Below are 17,123 nucleotides of genomic sequence, written 5' to 3'. Positions count from 1 at the left end.
CCAAAGCAGACACCCCACTCCCCAATCACTCACACACACACTCACACACACACACACACACACACACACACACACACACACACACACACACACACACACACACACACATGCACACACGGTGTTGGGCAGTGGCGTTGCTACAAGTAGTGACATTAGTAGTTTAAGTACATTTCTCAGTTGATGTGGCGGTAACAACACTGTTTCTAAATCAAACAGCTTTTCAGTAGCTCAGTTCTTTTATGGATGGAGTCGCGCGGTATTGTCCACACAAGCTACATCTCCCCAGTATTTCTGGAGCTGGAGCACAATGGAGCTTTGAGATGAATCCAAGAATCCGTAACCCCCGACACAGAGGATGAAATGAGGAAGATGTGAGGTTGACGGTAGCTGAAAGAAGCACCTCTGTACGTCGAGACATCACGTACCAATCATTGAGCTGATTCTACGACCGTGGACACAAACGCACACACACACAGACTAGACACACCGAGTTGATTACATAGTATCTTTGCACCTACATGGTTCCTTTAGTATTTGGTGAAGCAGCTTTTTACTCTGATATTGAAAGGCGCTTTATGTCCCAACCAGCGCAGTAGGGCAGAACGTGTAAAAGGGACTGGAGCTAAATGCAAACGAGAACTGAAACATAAAGGCTTTGAATAAAGAAAACTCAGAAATCTCAGTTCCAACAAACAGCTCCCTTTCTGGCTGAGGGAGCTGAACAGATCTTGTTTCCAGGTGAACTTCGCTTTTGTTAGAAATTTGAGCTTGATCTTCTTAACCCTGTTAACACCTGTCAATCAGGTCTGGCATGGTTCCATCTGGTGGGTGGTGTGAGTTTTGTTTTCAGGTTATTCTTTAATAAATTGTATAATAAAGAATTGTTGGTTCAGTTAAAAAAGAAAAAGTAGTTTTTGATGTGGTAAACTGCTTTTGCCACATTTTGTAGCTTAGCATACTACATTCTCTAGGAGGGTTGCTTCTGTGTAGTTCATTTAACGTAGAGACACTGGTAGCTTAACCCACTACTCTTTTCAAGTACACACATGCACATACGTGCATGCTTACACGCACAAATGTGCATGCATGCACATCAAACACACACACACACCCAAACCGACTCCGTCTGTCTTAATGGCAGCAGATCCCAACATATGAAGAGTTTCTCCGAAACAAAGAGAAAATATCCTGCAGGTTTACGTTCTGAGCCTTCTCGTATTTATGCAACTAAACCTATTCAGTTTTTTTAGCTTTATGTTACTATCCTGGGAATGTCTGATAAGGGGAACTGAGAAAAAAGAAAAAAGAAAATACTTTTAAACATGACCTTTTTTCTGTAACCACTTGACTTCAAACACATTTGAACCTTAGAGATTCTCATGCCTACTGTACGTCCGTGGGATTATTCAACTGTGACACGGCTGGAGGTAAGAGAACTTCTAAAGCATTCAGCCGCTGCCTTTTTGAAGCATTTCCTCCACGTATTCCTCCAGGTTTCCAAACTGTCAACCGGATGCGGTTCGTTGTGATTTGCACCCGAGTAAACTCCACTTCAGATCACAGTTGTTTTTTTTGTTGTTTTTGTTGGGGGGGGGGGATTGTTTCCAGAACACAGACCATTGGATCATAACAAAACTCTTCTTTCCAAAGCCTTTTGCCTATCATCTGAGTCCTTACTCGTACTTGAAAATGTAGGAATCAACAGGCTTTTGTAATTAAATTTGTACTGTTTTCTTAACAAAGTAGATATTTTGTTTTTGTAATTTTTTGACTTTATTGCCCACATTGAGATAATTTCACTCTTGCACACACACACTATCAATCACTCAGTGCATTCCAGAGCATTGCTGTAGTTGGCCTGTATTCTGGTCTCTGTGGAAATGTAGCTATTTGAGTGAATAACAATTTATTGGGTGGTCCACAAAAGTGATGATCTAAAATACCGGCCCATATGACCCAACATGTTGTAAAGTTATGGGGACATGCCCTATGTATGCATATGACTTTATACAAAGCATGCATAGAGAAATTTAAATAATCCTTTTACGTAACAGAAACCTGAATCACATGTGCCATTTTCACACTGCAAAGCATAACCCTCCAAAAATTACACAACCAGAACATATTTGGTGTTATCTCTATGCTTTGCATTGCTCAAAATGTTCACACGAAAGACAGACAGATCACTGACAAGCAGCGCTGGTTAGGAATGGGAGGTTGGAGGTAGGGGACAGGAGAGGCTTTAAGGCAGAGGGGTTGGGCTGAACGGGTCACTTGGTTTGTTTGTTCAGCGTTGGAGCACCAAGACGAATGAGGCGACACTGTGGAATTTGAATTTGTTTAAATAAGCGTGAATCCTCCCTTAGAGTTCATTGCATAAGTAATCTTTGGTATAGTCTCCATGTTTACTTATTCTGCAGAGTGGAGGACGGCCACCCGACTAAATGAGTCAACCTGTTCGTTGGATGCTTAGTTCCACGCTCAGTGAGGAGAGAGCAGCTCCCGGGTACACCCCAAACACCCTGAGACACTGAGGTGAAGGAGTGGGGTCGTGCCATGAGGGAGGACACTCCCACACATACATGCATTCATGCACACACACACACACACACACACACACACACACACACACACACACACACACACACACACACACACACACATACACACACACACACACACACACACACACACACTCACACACACACACACACACACACACACACACACAACACACGGCTACCTGAAAATGGCGTTTGAAGCTGTGAATTTCAAAACAGCAAAGGACGAGAGAAATTAAGAATTTAGAACGCAAGAGAGAGAGAGAGAGGGACAGTGAGAGGGAGAGAGATCAATACCAATAAATACAAATGATTTGACCCAATATGATTGATTGAGTCAGTTTTTGTCATATTTGTTGAAATTGTCTTTCCATCCTAACAGTAATCAATAAATGAAATGCATTGACAAAAAAAAGGACAAAAATCATTTTTTAAGTATGCATTGGATTGGATACTGATAGTTGAATATATATTAAGTCAGTCTCCCTATTAATACAACATTAAAAACAACAACATTAAAACCGACCAACATGCTTACATTCTTTAGGCAACTCTGTAATCATTGGGCATTTCCATGATCTAACAGTCAAGCTTATTTAAGTATGAACATTCAAAACAAAACAAGCCAGCCATCCACAGCCATATTGTTGATGATACTGATTGTATCATCATCTTCTAAATTATCAGTACCGTCATCATTGTTTTCCTCTGCATTTCACCCCTTGACTGTTGTGATCACTGTAATCAATACCACCAAGTCATACCATTCCACACTCCCCATATCTGAATGAATTATTATTATCAATAGCGTCCCAAAGATCTACCTCAATTAAGAAATGTAAGGCAGATTATTCAAAACAATGGTATCATCACGCATAAAAATATCAACATATTTAGAGGGTGGTAGAACTGCATCAATTACCAAGTGCTGTGTGCTGTGTGACATACTTCATTACCTGCATCAATTACCAAGTGCTTTGTGTGTGTCTGATGTGCGCGCGTGCGTGCGTGCGTGCGTGCGTGCGTGTGTGTTTCATAGACCCAATAAGATGGCCCAATGAAGTGTTGAGGGGCCGTCTACTGCCATCAATGTAATCAAATGTAACTTATCCCACCAACCCGTCTGCTATTAATGCCATTAGTGTTTTTTAATTCTTTACTCAATAAAAGGATTTGGATGTTTTTTTAAGAACCCAGGTTAAGTGTTGACGTTGTCAATGCCCAGATAGAAATCAGCCATGATTGTTCTTCAGCGCACTCCCTCTCGAAGTGGAGTGGCGGTCCAGAACCGGGAACTTGTCCATTCATTGAAATGTTGATCTATATTCCAAACAAGGCTCCCATCGCTGCATCTCTGTTTGGTCCAACCCAGTGAAACTCATACAAACTGCCTGGCTGGGTCAGCTTGTATGCATTCTTTAATAGGGCCAACAAATTGACCAATCCATAGCTTTGGATTCTGTGTTTCCCTGCATGTGGACTTGAACCCTGGGGAGTGCAGTTAGAACCTGTGTAATGATTGTGGCTGCGCTTTAGGCAGCGTGAGTCTGAACTCTGAATGCAGACTAACATTTCAATAAGTCACCACGGTTAGTGCATCAGTGTGTGTTTTTTTTAAGGATTTGAACACAGCCTAAAAATTCACATCTCAATCTGAATTAAAGGCTCAGATCCCAGTCGTAAGAATGTATGAGACCATCAACTGAACAAACGTTTAACTTCTCCCCACTGAGACAGCGCATTGCATCCGATGAGTTGAAGCAGTAAAACATTAACACGCTCAGTGACAGAGCTGTCATCGTAGGACCAACAACATAGGTGTCCCTCATACGACAACAACTAAGTCTGCTACTCCTTTGTACCAGGGCTAGACTCAACTAGTTAGGGGACGTCCACCACAATGATGCCTCTGTGAAGAGGCTCTGTGAGTATAACTGCTCCTCTTCATGTGGATTCTCTGTGGACTTTCATGGGACTTTTGTGTGAAAGAGAGAACTTTCCTGGATCTCGCCGCCTTGCTGCTGGCCTGCGTTCCCGTTAGTGTCCTGCGGTCTGAAACCCACCACATGGAACCGGATCTGAGTGTAATGCAGAGACACACACATACATAGAAAACGATGTGTATGTGTGTGTGTACAGAGATCCCTAGAAACACTCTGTGAGTCTGAAGGATTCATAGAAAGTGGGCAAGGCCTCTGAGAACCCTCTTGCTGCTGAATGTGAGAGCGATTTATTTTTCCCAAGGACCATTCGTTTAATCTTCCAGCTATAATCATTATGTAATTTGTGTGGATAAGTGCAAATGATATTCTTTTTTCTTTCTTACTTTAATGTTAAACTGCACAAGCACGCAAAGTCTCTATTAATTCCACATTGAGGCCTGTTCAGTCAAAGACAAACAGTGTACAATGTGATCAAAGCAGTACTGCAGAGGTCTATGGCTGCAATACAGGAAGTCTGAAACTGATACCCATTATGTTAGCCTGCGTATTAAGTGCATATTTAATGCATTTAAAAATGCATCAATAATATATAAAGCCGTAAATAAATAATTAATAAAATAAACATAGTACAAACACACACACATTATGCATACACACACGTTAATAAATGTGCATTATCCTCATTACAGCTTTCAAATAGAGACGCCATAGTCGTTTAGAGGTACATTTGTACACATTATAAATCTCAAACACACAGTCATACCTAAGCGCTCTCTGTCGAAGAAAATAATATCCGTTGTAATTTATTCTTCATCGTCAAGACCCAAGCCATTTATCAATATTTCTTATGCAAGCCATCCAGCCTACCTTGCAGTGCTGGTCATCATAATACCCATGAAGCATTTTACATCTATGTTCCTCAATTTCAACCTTATTTCACCTCCTTATGAATGATTATGAGGTGAGGCAAGACAGAGGAATACATTGTGGCTAATATGATGCTTATCCTTAGATAATGCGACTTATCATATAGTGCAGACGCTGGAACACTTCCGATGCTGCCTTGGCCGTACCTGTGCCCGCTCTATATACTCTGGGCCCTCAGGATCGGAGGGTATTTCAAATGACCTTCCTTTAAACTGAGTTCACTTTAACTGATGCCCCACCATGTTCTAAAACAGGGGTTCACCAGCTCTTAGCCTACGACCCCACGACCCCCCCTCCGACTGGGGGGGGGGGCAGACCCTTGAAAAATGTTTGATCTTTTGGAGTACGTTTGTGATAATATTGATGTTTTATTGAGGTCTGTATCCTCGTTTATGTCTGTTGTGTCATCGTCTGACTTATGTAGTTTCCATTCTACACCTGTCCACCAGATGTCCTTCGACTCTCCCCCTCGCTTCACAGATCCTGCTCCCCATCTGCCATCACTTCATCCCCTCTGCGTCCTCCTCAGCCTTCCCACCTGCACCTCATTCCCTGATCATTCTCTTCCCATATATACCAGTTTACTTTCCTTTGTTCCTATTATTTGTCATGTCATTTTGTTGTTCTTCTGTTCTAGTCATTAGTCTTTTCTATGCCAGAGCTGAGATTTCTGAGTTTTCTTTATTCAAACCCTTTTTGTTCCAGTTCTTGTTTGCATTTGGCTCCAGTCCCTTTTGCCCATGCTGCCCTTCTAGCACAGGTTGGGACATAAAGCTCCTTCCAATACCAGAGTAAAAAGCTCCTTCCCCAAATACTAAAGGAACAATGTAGGTGTAAAGATACCAAACCTAGAGTAATTAAAATAAACATTTAAAATCATCATACATAGAAAATGCAATAAAAAACAGGGTTTTCAAGAAGGTGCCAATCATAGATAGATATAACAAAATAACAATAATGAGTCAGTCAACTGTGAGTCTTAACACAAATTTCACTTTTTCCTAACTGAGCCAGTCCATTGCAACCGGTGGGTTAAAGCAATACATAATTCACAGCTCAATCCAAAATCCACCACCGTGATCATAACCAGGATGTTTTAACATTAAGCAACTCTAGCTGCTTGTAAGTCTCCATAGGCAAGCTCATAAGTCCATGAGCCTAAGCTGCAAGTAAACACAGAATGCTTACACTGCGTTCAAATCAGTAAAGAAAAAGAACCCTCAATGCCTCAAATGCTTAATTTGAGGCCTAAATGTTACTTTCTTCACACATAATTCTATCTGTGCGCCTCAGTCTCTGATTCCGTGAGCAAGCGGGGTGGCATGTAGACACAAAATGTTCCTCCTTAAGGCGCAGACTTTTACATATAGCAACGAGACACTTGGTGTCTTCACCATGCAATTACGTATTGAGTCCATTCAGTTTGTCAAATATGCAAGACAAATACTCTAGCTTTTTAAACCACTGAAGGGCAGTCAGTTGGTCAGCGAGCTGTAACCTATTCTGAATAAAAAATAAGCACACCTTATCCCGCAGTGGGTAAGTGGCTGAGAGCGTTTCCTGGTGGAATCCACTTGGGTATAAAGAGCAGAGAGACATGCTCCCAGCCCGGGTCGCTGTACAGAGACGGTGTCTTTATAATAATAATAATAATAATACATTTAATTTAGAGGCGCCTTTCAAGACACCCAAGGTCACCTTACAGAGCATATAGTCATCATAAATAAAATACATTGTGGAAAAAAATAAAAAAAATAAATAAATAAATAAATAAACATAAAAAACAACAAAAAAAACAAACAAAAACAAGACAAAACAAAACAAACAAACAATCAGAACAGTGATCAGTTAGACGTTGTGTGCGAGTTTGAACAGGTGAGTTTTCAGTTGTGACTTGAAGGTTGTAATGGTGTCTGACTGTTTAATGTATGGGGGGAGGGAGTTCCAGAGCCTGGGTGCTGAACAGCTGAATGACCGGGCACCCATTGTAGTGAGTTGTGATGTGGGGATACATAGTAGTCCAGCAGAGGTTGAGCGGAGGGAGCGGGAGGGAGTGTATTCTTGGAGGAGGTCGCAGAGGTAACTGGGGGCTAGGTTGTGGAGAGCTTTGTAGGTGAGGAGTAGGGTTTTGTATTGGATGCGGACGGTAGTGTACTGGGAGCCAGTGAAGTTGGATGAGGACAGGGGTGATGTGGTCAGATGATTTGGTGCGGGTGATGATCCGGGCGGCTGAGTTCTGAATGATCTGCAGTCTGTTGATGAGTTTGGTGGGGAGTCCGGTGAGGAGGTCGTTGCAGTAGTCTATGCATGATGTGACAAATGAGTGAACTAGGATTTCAGTGCTGGATTGGGTCAGTGATGGGCGGAGTCTGGCGATGTTGCGGAGGTGGAAGAATGCAGTCCGGGTGATGTTGTGAATATGGGGTGCGAATGAGAGGGTGTTGTCCAGGATGACGCCGAGGCTCTTGACTTTGGAGGAGAAGGGTACTGGGAATCCATCGATGATTATGAGTGGAGCTGGGGTGTGTTGTGAATTAGTGGTGGATTTGGATCCGATGAGCAGGGCCTCGGTCTTGTTTCCATTGAGTTTCAGGAAGTTCCTGCTCAACCAGCTCCGGATCTCTTCCAGGCACGTGATGAGGGAGGTGGGTGGGATGGCAGTGGTGGGTTTGGTGGAGATGTAGACCTGTGTGTCATCAGCGTAGCAGTGAAAATGGACCCCATGGTTGCGGAGGAGGTGCCCAGCGGGAGGCGGTAGTCGTGAACAGGAAGTGGACCCAAGACTGACCCCGGGGGAACACCCAGTGAGACACTGACACCCAGATTGGGTTGCTTAGTTGAACAAATTGTTGACGGCCGGTGAGGTAGGCTGTAAACCAGAGTAGAGTGCACAGCACCAGTGTCCCACAATGCCCAGCTAGGCGGTCGAGGAGCACGAGGGTGGGAGATGGTGTCGAATGCTGCGCTGAGATCTGAGGAGGATGAGAATGGTGTGAGCTATCCCAGAGTCGGCTGCAAGGAGGGAGGTCGTTGGTGATGTTTGACTAGGGCTGTTTCAGTGCTGTGTTTGGACGGAAGCCAGATGGAAACCGGTCGTGGAGATTGTTTGTGTCAAGGTGGGGACTGTAGTTGTGCGGCAACCACCCTCCCCTTCAAGTGTTTTGGAGATGCAGGAGAGATTGGAGATGGGCCGGTAATGGTTAAGGTCATGTGGGTCAGCACCAGGTTTTTTCAGGAAACTGGAAGTGATGGCAGCCAGCTGAGAGTGGGGGGTACAGGTACCCGTAGTGAGGGCGGAGTTATTATGTTGGTGATCAGGGGGGAGTGGGACGGAAGACATGCTTTGACAAGGGAGGTGGGAAGAGGATCGAGCTGACAGGTGGGGTTGTGCTCTTTGCAGATGATTTCTGAAACGGTCTGTTCTGTTATACTGGGGTGAAGTCAGAGAGGGAGCTGATGAGAGGTTTGGCCAGAGGTGATCATCCAGGGGTGGGTCTCAGAAGGGGGGTGCGAGATGAGGCCAGTTGTTGATGAGCGTGGAGTGCAAACGGTTAATGAAGCAGCAATTCTGGCAGTAAATATATTATGGCTCGAAAAGGAAAGTTGGGGAGAAGAGCCGTATTCCAGATGTGCAGGGCTAAGAACATTGGCCGCTCTGCTAAAATGTCGTGGTCGGAGTCTGCAAAGCCGAACCGTAGTTCACGTCAGGTGGCTTTGATGATGTTTTGTAATTACTGCCGTGAGCGAGGACACTGGAAAGCGGATTGCACATGGCTGAAGAGCAGATTTAACCGAGGAGGCAATGCATTTCCTAAACCAGCTGCCTTAAGTGTTCCAATTAGGAATCTTCCAGTTGTTTCTGATAAAGTTCTTGAGGCAGTTAAAACTGGAAATGGGAATTTTCTGGTTTTGGAGCATTTGTCCTTGATGGATTTGTATCTGTGTCTGGTGGTATGGGATAAAGTGCCAGTAAAATTCTACGAGATACAGGAGCAAAGGACTCGTTCATATTATCTTCTGTGAAGTTTTCTCAGGACACTGACACAGGTGACTGTCTGCTAGTGCAGGGAATGGGCTTAGACTCTCAGTGTTCCTTTGCACAAAGTTAGTTTGGCTTGTGGCTTTGTGACTGGTGATGTCCACCTCGGGGTTCGTCCTGCTTTGCCACTCAGTGGAGTCCATGTTGTTCTTGGTAATATTTAGCTGGCATCATGGCTGGGTTGATGGTGCCCCCACCTGATACATGTACTCCGTGATGAATAACCCAGCTGATTGTAAGATTGAATTCCCTGAGGTAATTGGTCCGTAAGTGGGTCCCACAGGGCATGGATGGTGTTGGTGATCCGTTTTCCCAAGTAGTAACACCAACTAAGTATCGAAATAAGTGATGCAGTGTTCTCATGACCAGACTGGGCATCTGGGAGTTAAGAAACGTACTGTCACATTCTGCGGTATTTCTTTTGGCCTCGTCTTAAGCGTGATGTGGCAGGGTATATCAAGAGCTGTCATACAGCCAAATCTGTAGTTAAGGCTTTAACTCAGTTCATCACAATATTCGGCATACCAAAGATTAATCAGAGGCTGATGAGTTGGTTGGTTTTGAGATGAGTTGGTTGGTTTTGAGATGAGTTGGTTGGTATGGAGATGTGTTGGTTGGTATGGAGATGAGTTGGTTGGTTGGAGATGAGTTGGTGGTATGGAGATGAGTTGGTTGGTATGGAGATGAGTTGGTTGGTATGGTGATGAGTTGGTTGGTATGGTAAAGAGTTGGTTGGTATGGTAAAGAGTTGGTTGGTATGGAGAAAAGAGGATGTCGTGATTTACAGTAACACCTGGGAGGATCATCTAAGTCGCATCCGGGCTTTGTTTGAACGATTTGTAAATGCGAATCTGACAGTAAACTTGGCTAAATTCCTCCTAGCTCCCAGACTGGATCAGCCATTTACACTACATGTTGATGCCAGCCATGTGGAGCAGGTGTGGTACTCCTCCAGGCTGATGGAAAAGAACCCTAATCAGAGGCTTATGCGATGGGCTCTGTTTTTGCAGCCGTACAACTTAGACATCCGTCATATTAAGGGCACCCACAACGCTCATGGCGGATGCTTTGTCCCGTGCGCCTTTGTAACTCGCAAAGTGAAATTTAAAGTGTGTATTCTGTTGCAGTGTACAGGAGTGTATGCCCTTTATGAATGTACAGGGTAGAACTCCTGTCTTATGGGGGGAAGTGTGACGGTCACAGGGTTGCCTTGTGGTGGTGGTGCTGCTTCTGGTGTGTTCTGTGTTGCAGGTTGCTGGTTGGTGGATTATCACCTAACGAGATGCAGCTCACCTGAGCAGGCGGGCTCAGGAGCCTATAAGCAGCCCCGATCAAGTGACTCTTTCTCTTCCTGGCCTGCAGCCCGATCCTTAGTTTCTGTTATGTTTGTTTGTTCACGGTATCTTTAATAAATGTATTAAGCTCATCCAAGACCGTGTGTGGCCTCCCCTTCAATGTTGCAACCGTTGAGCCAGGTTGTAACAGTTCATGCTGTTTGCAGATGATTTCTGAAACGGTCTGTTCTGTTACTGGGGTGAAGTCAGAGAGGGAGCTGATGAGAGGTTGGCCAGAGGTGATCATCCAGGGTGGGTCATCAGAGGGGGTGCGAGATGAGGCCAGTTGTTGGTGAATGGTGTTGATTTTAGAGCTGAAGAAGTCCAGGAACGCAGTGCATTGGGTGGTGGAAATGTCTGGAGGGAGGGATTTAGGAGGCTGAAGTAAGTGGCTGACTGTTGAGAAGAGGACTCTGCTGTTGCCTGTACCAGTGTTGATGAGGTTGGAGTAGTATGAGGTTTTGGCAGTGGTGAGGGCATTCTTGTAGTGATGGAGGTGGTCCGAATACATTTGGCGGTGTACAGTGAGTTGAGTCTTATTGTAGAGTCGCTCCAGTCGACGACCAGTGGCTTTGAGCTGGCGCAGATGAGGAGTGAACCAGGGAGAAGTGTGGGTGAATGAGACTGAGCGGGTTTTCAGGGGGGCCAGGGTGGTGAGGGAGGAGGAGAGGCAGTTATTGTAGTGAGTCACCAGGTCAGTCAGGGAGGAAGCTGGGGGAGGGTTGGGGTAGGAAGCTGATCAGGGTGGAGAGGTCTGTGGTGTTGATAAGTTTGATGTCACCAAGGAGGGTAACAGTGGGGGACATTGCACATACAGATGTAAGTAGTGATGAGAATTCATTGAGGGAAAACGGCAGAGGGTTTTGGTGGTCTGTAAATGGTGACAATGATAGTGGGTTTGGGGCCTGAGAGTTTACAGATAGACAGAGGAGTGAATGGGGACTGTGACAGTAGTGACTTATGTTTATCAACATGTTATGCTCTTGTTCAAGTGTTTTGCTCGCAAGAGATTCTCTATGTATGTCTCTTCTTTTAGTTTGTTGTGGGGATGTTGTATCTCTTCTGGATACATTCATGTCCATACTTGCCGAAATTGGAGGATGGACCCACATTAGAGGTTCAAGGCCTTCTGACCTGTTTCTTCACTTTCCTCTGATGGGCTGCTTTGTCCTCGATATTTCGATATTTATCTCTGCTTACCTTTATCTTTAGCTAGGCTTTAACCTATAGGCGCCGATGAACAAACTCATCTTTTGAAAACTCTTTCTAGTGTCCGGTGTGTACCGGGTCAGCCTGCCAAACGTCTGAGACATAGGAAGCGGGACAACCAAGGAATGAGTGGGAATAATTGTCTAGAACGAGGACGTATCAAATCGAGACTTAACATATGAGTGGACGAGGGGCGACCGGACTGGATTCCAGACCACCCAGCAGCTCACTGAGCAAGACAAGTGATCTTCTCCAACTGGGACATCTGCCACCAGCAAGCACCACAAATCGATGCGGGTAGGTCCCATCGTGTTGGGCTTACATAGCCTGCCTATACAAGTGGATGCTGAATCAATGCATTGAAATGATTATTGCATCTCTATCAATGTAACGTTAAGCATGTTGACGTGATGCATTGAAGAACAGTTTTTATAGGGCGGGCAGCACTAGGTGTCAATGGGGTTGAAACTGGTAGGGTTCATTACATTCTCATGTAAAAACTCGAATCGACTGTGAAAGAGTCGATCTGTCCATCACTAGTTCGATTGACAGCTGCGGTTGCAAGCCATCGCAAAAAGAGTATGTCAGATACATATAATTTTTCTCATCATCTATGAATTTTACATACACATCATATACTACTTTAAATGTTTTTACATTTTCTATCAGATTTCTCTTTTAATTTTTTTCACATTCTGAAAATGATTTTGTCCCCGCCCCCCAGTGCACCCTGCACCTTGGGAATCCCTGGTCAAAAGAGGAGTGTGTGACTCTCTGTTCCAAGTTGGTGTGTGTGCAGACACGTGTGGGTATGTTGTGGTGTGTCTGCATGTGGAGTGTGTCTGTGTTGGTGGGTTTGTGTGAGTATCTTTTTGTTCTTGTGTGGTTTGTGAAAGTCTGGGAAAAGTTGATTTGGAGATGTGTGTATAGAGGGTTCTCCCAGTAGGAGATTCCCTTACCCCCTCTTCAACAAGATGCATGAGATAAGTTTCGGCATAAATTCAGACAATCTAACGATCCCCCCCCCCCCACAGCTCATATCAAAGGGAGCGTTGTGATAGTGGAGGTGTTCCCGCTCTCCACTTGAAAGGCTGAGAGAAAAGATGAACTGATTACCCCATCGAGTCGACCAAACTTTAAGAACCAGAACTTTTAAGCACAGTTTGGGTGTAGCAACACTCAACTTTTTGTAGCACATGGAGGCACCCTCATTCTCAAGAGAAACGCAATTTAATTCTGACGGCTGCGCCCACATAAACACAATGCTAATGTTGAATGAATGTTGATGAATCATGCCCTAGGCACTCGCCAGCGCCCTATCAGATCAACCTGTCAATCACATCCTCACTCCTCATCCTTGCTCCGTCAGAATTCTCTATGTGTGTCCAAAACCAAAACATAAATTCATATCAATCCAGGCTATAAACCATGATTGGAGAAAACTACCCCATCTGGCAATCAGTCTTGGCAATCATTTCCTTCCACTAAACCAAACGAAATAATTAGTCTCTTGTTTATTTCTTTATCGCGTATTTGACTTTCCATGTGTATCTAATCTCGCCCATTACGGTGAGATTTACATTGATCAATCTGTCTTCTTATTTAACCAGGCAATCTGTTTAATCAGAGTAATCAACCATATATAATTATCATCCTTATTATTATTCACTAATGTACAATGAATATGATTTTAAGTCTTTATTTGTTCAGGTATTAATAATATAAACAGATTATCATCCGGTTTTCTGTTAGGCAGAAGTGAACACAGAACCATAAACCATATCCTGAGTCAGTACATGAGGCTGACTCATTGACCGACCCCGCCTCCTCTATCCCTGAGTCAGTACATGAGGCTGACTCATTGACCGACCCCGCCTCCTCTATCCCTGAGTCAGTACATGAGGCTGACTCATTGACCGACCCCGCCTCCTCTATTCCTGAGTCAGTACATGAGGCTGACTCATTGACCGACCCCGCCTCCTCTATTCCTGAGTCAGTACATGAGGCTGACTCATTGACCGACCCCGCCTCCTCTATTCCTGAGTCAGTACATGAGGCTGACTCATTGACCGACCCCGCCTCCTCTATTCCTAAGTCAGTACATGAGGCTGACTCATTGACCGACCCCAGCCTCCTCTATTCCTGTAGGTCACCCGCTCTGTGACGTGTGACCCCTAGGTCACCTCCCCTACTGTCACCCACCCTGTGACCCAGAGGTCACCCGCCCTGTGACCCAGAGGTCACCTGCCCTGTGACCTACAGGTCACCTGCCTTATGACCTGAGGTCACCTGCCTTACAGGTCACCTCACCTAAAATTTTGCAAAGAAATTCAGATTGAAAGAAAGAAGTTCCTTCCTGGATGAACCGGCCCAAAGAGCCCTAAATAACCGGGGATTCACAGCCAAAGACCTGACAACAGGGCCCCGCAGTGCCCTCCATGACCGAGGATTCACAGCCAAAGACCTCAAAACACAGTGGCAGGGTGGTGTAGCCAAGAGAACTAGAAGAGCCACAGTTATTCATATCCTTCCTGGTCACTCCACAGGGACTTCAGCGGTCTGCCACTTCTCCTCAGGCTCAGAGGGGAGGTCTGTGGCCGCCAACCCATGGGTGTAGGAGCCCGACGGGCCGGCCACCTGCTCCAGCTCGTATAGGCTCGGTTTGGGTCATATATGTCATATATGTAGGAGGCAGTCCTCTGAGATGGGGATATTGTCGCTGGAGAGCGTTTACTGGGACCTAGTGGGGTGCTAGGCTTACGTCATCTGCGGTGAGGGGCATGAGATGGAGGAAAAAGGAAACTCTTCAGTGCCATCTCCAGGAAGATGAAGATCTCCTTTCTACTGACACAGCCAGACCCTGGTCTATCATTTCTAAGCTACATTTATCCGGGATTATTTGCCAAGCCCACAAGGCAGAGTTTAATGGCAGGGTTCATGACATTGGACCCACAACAAGCCCGACACAACCACCATCACATGGTAAACTCCAGCCCTGACTCCGCCTCCTCTATTCCCCTATCCGTGGTCATCTGACCCATCACCCGCTGACCGTGATCAACCTTTCCTCTGTCGCTGTGTGAGCGCTTGGTGGATGCGATGGAATATTGCGCAGCCCCGAACACCCTGGTGCTCCACAAGCGGAAAGTGGCAAAGGTGGAATCGCTCTTTTGGGATTCAATCCTGGAGAGCTGGTCTCTCTTCACGTCATGCCTGTCTGTCTTCCATTCCGCAGTTGAAAAAGGTGCATTTCCATGTGGTCTCACAAGTAAGCTTTCTGATCTGAATCGACTTCCTCATGTGCTAAGTTCACATGATTGGATTGATTCATAATTCTCCCAGCACTGTCAATGGATTTTCTACATGCTCTAGGTCGGCTTAGCTCAGGTGTTAGAGCTGTAGTCTTGTAACTGATTGGATGCTAGTTCGATCCCCAGCTCCTCCTAGCAGAGTGTTGATGTGTCCCTGAGCAAGAAACTTAAAGTGCGTATTGGAAGTTAGATACTGCAGTGAAGAATCATATAGGAAAAAAATTCGAATACACGATTATTTAGTTTTTATTAATAAATCTACACTACAAGTGGCATCTTGAGCCGTTTTTGTGATACAATTTTACTTCCGCATCTCAAACGCTCGTTTTCGCGTGACGTAGGAATTGGTAGATGGACAGTCTAATCATCATAGACTACATAGGCAACATAACAACAATGGATAACAGTTTCGGACCACTTCCGTACAATTTTGAGCCAGCTAGCCGTGAGGGAGAACAGCAACCACCCAAAAGGCGGAGACACCATGGTAATAGGAGGGAGATAGAGTTGTGGTGTCAGGAGAATTATGGTGAGCCAGGAGCGGCTGAACATCAACACGGCCACGGAGGAAGAGCTCATGACCCCTGCCCGGTGTCAACCGCCCCATGGCGCGGAGCATCGTGGAGTACCGGGACTGCATCGGGGGCTTCAAGAAGGTGGAGGACCTAGCGCTGGTGAGTGGGATAGGCGCCACCAAACTGGAGATTATTAAAGTGGAGATCTGCGTGTCGAGTAGGACCAGTTCGTCGCAGCACTCCCCGTCCTCCCTGCGGAGAGACCCGGAGCATATGTCCTCCTGCAGCGGCATGAACATCAACACCGCCGTCCCGCCGCAGCTCATGAGCATCCGCGGCATCACGGAGAAAATCGCCCGGAACATTGTCGCCTATATCGGACCCAACACGGTCCGTTCAAGAGCATCGAGGACCTGGTTCGGATCACATAAACTGCTCCCTACTGGACAAGATCCGTTTCCAGGTGTTTGTGGAGCGCTCAAGAACTCCGTCCACCAATACCAACGGCGGGCTGACCTACACGGGTCGGTCCCATCCGAGCCCAACCTCGTTCAGCCTCCGGAGCGACGACCTCGACTCCCGCCGGGAGGACCCACGCAGATGGTGTCCCTGCGGCCCCGCGAGGCACCGGGCCCCGCGGGACAGCCGGGCCACGGTGCGCCTGGCCACCTGGGACCTTCAGCGCTGCTCCAGTGAAAAGGCCAACAACCCTGGCGTCAAAGAGGTCGTGTGTATGCCCCTACTGGAGAACGAGTGAGTACAACTAACGTGAGGGTTTGCAGGCTCGAAAGCCTGCTCCATCCTTTCTCCGATCGGGGAAACTGTCAAATCGGAGATGGTCGGACAAGAGGTCGGAGTTGGAACAACCCCCACAGATACAAAACCTCATCTCGTCGATTAGAAAAACCCAAAAACCACAGGGGGGGGGGGAATGCTCTGTAAGGTGACCTTGGGTGTCTTGAAAGGCGCCTCTAAATTAAATGTATTATTATTATTATTAATACAAGACCCCTCACCGCGGTAACTGCTCACAAACTACGCATAGAGCTGAGGCAGCAACAGCGACCGCGTCTACCAATTCCTACGTAATATGACGCATTTGACGTATCACATAAAAAAACAACGGTTTTTGAAGCCTTGCTCAAAATAGTGACTTTAAAACTGGATTTTTTGCCGATATACTCTTTTTAAACTGATAAAATCCTGCATTTTAATTTCAAAGAGCAATTTTCAGAGAATGTTATGTATAAATATTTTTAAAAACATTAACTTCCAATACGCACT

General features: G+C 45.6%; 1 pseudogene; it reads left to right on the top strand.

The window, feature by feature from the left end:
* Window positions 1–15,697: 15,697 nt before the first annotated feature.
* On the top strand, window positions 15,698–16,535 carry LOC130374236 (endonuclease/exonuclease/phosphatase family domain-containing protein 1-like; annotated as a pseudogene).
* Window positions 16,536–17,123: the final 588 nt, after the last annotated feature.

Source organism: Gadus chalcogrammus, chromosome 21 (assembly GCF_026213295.1).
Source record: "Gadus chalcogrammus isolate NIFS_2021 chromosome 21, NIFS_Gcha_1.0, whole genome shotgun sequence".
NCBI lineage: Eukaryota > Metazoa > Chordata > Actinopteri > Gadiformes > Gadidae > Gadus > Gadus chalcogrammus.
Note: the sequence above shows the minus strand (reverse complement) of the source record. Positions and strands in the feature narration are given on the sequence as shown.